Source organism: Chinchilla lanigera, unplaced genomic scaffold (genome assembly GCF_000276665.1).
Source record: "Chinchilla lanigera isolate Chin_1 unplaced genomic scaffold, ChiLan1.0 scaffold00052, whole genome shotgun sequence".
In the NCBI taxonomy this organism is placed as follows: domain Eukaryota; kingdom Metazoa; phylum Chordata; class Mammalia; order Rodentia; family Chinchillidae; genus Chinchilla; species Chinchilla lanigera.
In genome coordinates, this window is record NW_004955453.1 from 9,479,547 (window position 1) to 9,485,246 (window position 5,700).

The following is a 5,700-nucleotide window of genomic DNA, read 5'->3' on the forward strand; positions in this document are numbered from 1 at the left end:
GAAATGGAAAGTAATTGTTTAAAAGGAAAAGGGAAAGAGGAAGAGAGAAAGGGGAAAAGAAGGAAGGGAAAAGGGAGAGAAATACAAGGTAGCTACACTATTAGTGTCTCTTAGTTCACTGACAAGAAAGATTCATGCTAATATTGATGGGAGAAATTTTTATGCCCGTCTTGTACTCTGTGTACCTACTTTGAAGATGACAATATACTATGTATTAACTATTGTGATTCTCCTATTATTTTGTTATGAAATTCTGTTTTACCTTTTTCAAAAAAATAAAATTTTAAAAATGTAGCACAAAATCCAAGCTACTAAAAGATAATTAATTGTTCACTTGTTAGGTTAACATAAATGATCAGCTCAATTTAGAAGTAAACCAAACATCCAAACTTATGTTTTGATTTAGCTAAAGGATATAATTGAAAATCTATATCAAGCGTAATATAGTACATAAAAATGTGATGAAGCTTAAGAACAAATTCTTCTGTTTGTTTCATGTGCTTTATACATACTATCACCCCTGAAATACTGTTTATTCTTATTTTATGATATGGATCATTTACTCAGTACCACACCTCCGCTCTTACCTGCATAAATGAGCCAAGAGATAAATCATTATCCTAGTCACGAAGGCTTTTATTTTGAGCTTCCTCCTGAAATTTGCAACTGAATTGAGAATTTTGTGAAATTTAAATAGTTTTCTAAATGCAGAAGCATTAGATGGTGGTTTAAAGGATGCAAAAATTATATCAGCCTGATTTCTTTTACAGTTAGTTTAGCTATCCCCTTGTTCACGTTAAAATATACGAACAACAGACACTTGTACACAAGTGAATAGTATTTGCTTAATAAGAAAATAAATACTCCTCCATATGGTCTCAGATATATTTGTACTATTTTGCCAACATGTAGTCTCACATTTCCTTCAGAAAAATCACTCTGTAATTTAAGCTTTAAAGATAACGTAACATGAAAAGCATAATTTTGGCCCTGTTCCAACCTAATCTTGTTTACCTGCAAATGCACCTGCCTTCCTGCCGGAGCTCACGGCCATCATGACTCACAGGCCCTGGGCCTGGACATTGTGTCATATCTCCTTCACTAGCAGTGGTGTTGCTTATATTTGCTGACTATAAATAATGTAAAACCAGAACACTTCGGTTCTCCAGGTAAAAAGAATATCTGCCTGTACCATCTGCCGGACAACTTCCTACCCTATCTGAGCATGTAAACCTGCTTTGTTCTCAAAAATGTGGGAGAAAGGATCTTTGATAGGCATGACATTTAGTGCCAGGAGATAGAAATCTAGACAGCAATATTGGTAGGAAATCTTTCAGGTAGGAAGAGTCAATGTCTTAGTCTGTTTGAGCTACTATTAAAAAAAATACAAGTTGAGTGGCTTATAAACAACAGAAAATTATTTCTCCTAGTTTTGGAGACTGGAAAGCCCAAGGTGAATATAAATTCAAGGTCTGGAAAGGACTCACCTCCAGGCTTGTACACGGTGCTTTCCTGCTGGGCGCTCACTTGGCAGCAGAGGCCAGGGTCTCTCCGTGGTCCTTCTGTAAGGGTACAGTCCCCATCAGGAGGATTCCACACTCCTGACCTACCCAGTCACCTCTCAGAGGCCCAATGCTATGGTTCAAATGTCTCCTTCCCAAATTCCCACTGAAAGTTAATTGCCATTGTCACAATATTAAGAGATAGGACCTCTAAGAAGTGATTTGGAGTGAATGAATGAGTTTCTTATAAAAGAATGAGTTTGTCCTCCCCCTTATCCCCCCATCTTTTTTGGTACTGGGAATTCAACCCTGAGCCTCTGCACTAAGCTACATCCCCACTCTTTTATTTTGTTTTTTAATTTTGAGCCAGAATTTGACTAAGTCCCAAGTTGCAGAAACTGGGCTGGAACTTGCAATTCACCTACCTCAGCCTCCCAGAGTGCTGGGATGACAGGGGTATGCCAACACACTCTACTGTCCACCTCTCTCCTGACCTTCCACCCTCTGCTACAGGATAATGATGGGGAGAAGTCCATTATCGAATGATAAATTCTTGGTCTTCCCAGTTATAAAACTGTAAGGAATAAATTTCTGTTAATTACAAATTACCCAGTTTTTAGGTATTATCTCATATCACCACAGAAGTCAGGATTTCAACATTTGAATGGGGAGGAGGAACAGAAACCTCTAGACCTTGAGAGCTTCTTTGCAGATTCTAGCAGGGGGGCGCAGCTACTTGTATACCTTTGACCAAGGAAAAGGTCCACCTCTATCAGGGGTGGTCGTCCTCTTTGAACAAGCAAGCAGCTTCAGGAGGGACAAGCACGCAACGGTAAGGGAGAAAGGGACACCCGCCCAGCCAACCAGATCAGCCAAATAACCCTAACAATCAGTGAGGTGACAGATGTCGCAGCCAGGTTGCCTTCACATCCAGAAATCTTCAGGCCATAGCAATCACACTCCTAAAGTCACACTGACAACTAATAGAAGCAGAGTTTAAACTCGGGCATCTCCATTCCCATGGGATTCATCACCATTTGACACACCTCTCAAGCCGCAGGAATAGTCCACCTTAAAATATTTCTGCCTCAGCCAGGTGTGATGGTGGACACCTATAATCCCAGCATTCTAAGAGGCTAAGGTGGGATGATTGCAAGTTTGAGCCCAGTCTGAGAAATTTATTGACTTAGCAAGACCCTGTAAAAAATTAAAAATTAAAAAAGTCAAACTGGGGATGTAATGGAGTGCAAGGGCCATCTGTTCAATCCCTAGTATTGTAAAAAATACAAAACTAATTCTGCCTCTACCCTCCCTACACTGTACTCGGCAAGGAGAAAGATGGGGTTTCCTGGGCTTGATGATATCTGAAAATCCTATCAGGGTCCAAACACCAACTGGCTATTGTTTGGAAGATACTTAAGAGTTGCAAGTGTCCCCAGAATTTCAGGCTAGCAAGACAGCTCCAGAGGTATCTTGGGCTCATGAAATGACTCAGGAAATAGAAATAAAACCTTACTAAAGAGGCACATTTGGCTTCCCCAGGGACAGCCCATTGACAAATTTTTCTGCGCTAGATTCATGTAAGGATTCAAAGACAGAACAGAGATGCATCATCTCCCATAGCTTCTCTTGCTTCCACTCCTGGCAGCCATATACACAGAGTTAAAAGTATATCAAAAAGATCCCAGGGCTGGGGATTTAGGTCAGCGGCACAGCGTCTGCCTGGCAAGCGCGAGGTCATGAGTTCAATTCCCGGTACTGGAAAAAAAAAAAAAAAGATCCCAGCTTGCTGATAGAAAAACTGGCTTTCTACCAGAGAAAAACCAAAAAAAAAAAAAAAAGAAAAAAGAAAAACTGGCTTTCAGAAGTCCAGAGCTGACTACCAGCTTCTAGCTCCAGCAATTTCCCTTCTGCTGCAGCTGCCATTTGAGAACTGAATACCACCTAGTCTTTTCACAAAGGGCATTCATTTATTCAGGGGCTTTTACCTTAGCACACATTACTAGGATACTTGGATTATTCAGTGAACTAGACAGACTGGTCCCTGACTGTCTGGAGTTTATAGCATAGTTGGGAAAGCAGGCAAAGAGATTTACCAAGCAATGAAAAAAGTGCACAACACAAATACTTACTAAAATAAGTATCAGGAAGAAAATCCACTGAGTGCTAAATAGAGAAGAATCAGGTCCAGTTTCAGGAACTGAAGTTGGAGGATACAATGAAGCCAGATTCCAAAAAAACTGGAGAAGAGCCTCCAGGGAGAGGGAAAAATCCTTTTTATTCCTGACGCAGCTTATCATCCTACCCGCAAGCCCGGAAGAACCATTTTCTCACTACCAATTCCCTTGGTCTTTAATGAAGGAAGAATAAATCGGATGCAAAATGACCTTTGACTGTGATTGTTGCTCCCTTTTGTAACATCTGAGACCACAGCCTTTGTATACACAGCTGGACCCTAGGAGATAGACAGTTCAGTGCAGGGAGAAAAACTGAACCTTATAAAACCGGGCCCTCACCCTCATGCCGCCCTAGTTAGCCAAACTTCCCCTCCTTTAACCAGGCTGGGCTTCTTGCTAAACGGCAGCTGTCAGATTACAGAGACTGTTGCATCATTCTTGAAGCTTGTGATGATCTGACAACTGCAAGCTTGTGCAACCCCTTAATCTTTTTTATTGCATCGTATAAACCATGCGACATTATATAGCTTCTATTCCACATTGTTGCCTTTTAAGAGCTTGGCTTTGTGGGCCAAATGGTTGAAATAGGGAACCATTTCAATCGTTTCTCTTCCCGAACATCCCAGATACACAAAGGAATTTTCCACAAATATCCTGCCCTGCACTTGCCCATTATAACTTTGCTCTCTGTATTAAATGAACCTCTCATTTTCCCACATTAATAATTCCCTTTGGTATTTTTTCCCGTTCTGTTTATGCAGTCTCAAGATGTTGCCTTTAAAATTTCAGCTTTACATCGTTGCCATTCCGGGTCCCACCTGTCACTGGCAAACTCCAGGGATGCTGGTCCCAAGCCTGGCCTGACTGCACTGCATGGGCACAGGGTCTCTCATCAGACTTCAGAGCCCAGTTTTCACCAAGTCACTGTAATTCCCAAGTGTTCAGAAGCAGGGCACAATTTTGTCCTTTGAAAGGCAAATTTTACTTGTTTATTTCTACAAGTCAAAAGTAGACAAATTTCTGCTAAGGTTGGAAGTCAGGAGACTGCTGGGCTCCGGGCAGGAGTCAGGGACAAGGGTTGGGAGGGTCATGAGCGGGTTGCTGTCCCATCGCCTCAGCAGAGTGAGGTTCATGGGTTGTCCACTCTGATAACTCAAGACACATGCTTACAATTTTTACACCTTTTCTGTGCATGTTACCAATTAATTGAAAGTTTGCTCATCTAAAAGGTCAAGACTGCTCCTCTACCCTTTTTGTGTAGTTTTTGTGAGGATGGAGTCTCCCTGTGTAACCTGGGCTGACCTCAAACTCATGAGGAGCCTCCTGCTTCACCCTTGCAATCCTTCACCTTCTTTAATATCACAACACGTCACAGGAGTCTCAGCAGTTAAAAGCACTGCCACTCGAGTGAGACTCCCTGGAGTCCAATTTGAGGTCCCCCATTTTATTGCTCTATAATTTTTCTTGTCCCTTAAATGGTGGTTGAAGGGTGGTTCTGAGGTTAAAGAAGTTATTGTCGATGAAGGCCTAAAGCAATGCTGGATCCGTTGCGGGTAGTACTGAAGGATCATTTTTAACATATTAAAAAGACTTGAATAATTACTAGGCTTTCAAGAGTGCAACCTGAGACACAGGGTGGAGGCCTGAGGAACCCTGGAGGACCCAGACCTGGATATCTGGACCCATGGGCCCCAAACCACCTGCATGGCACCATCATTCATCCGGTTGTTAGATCCAGAAACCTAGCAGTCTTTATGGTTGCCTTGTTTTCTGTCCCACAGCTACCCAGCTACTGACACGTCTTGTCTGTGTGATGTCCAAATCCACCTTCTCTTACCTAGAGTCCTCCCTAGCTTTCTTCCCTGCTACCTTTCTTGCCTCTTCCCATTCTTTACTATAAAGAAGTAAAAAAAAAAAAAAAAAAAGAAAAGAAAAAAGAAAATCTCCTGAAGTATAAAATAAATGATAGTATTCTCCTAAAAGCCATTGGGTGACTTCTCATTACACTGGGGAGGGAAAAT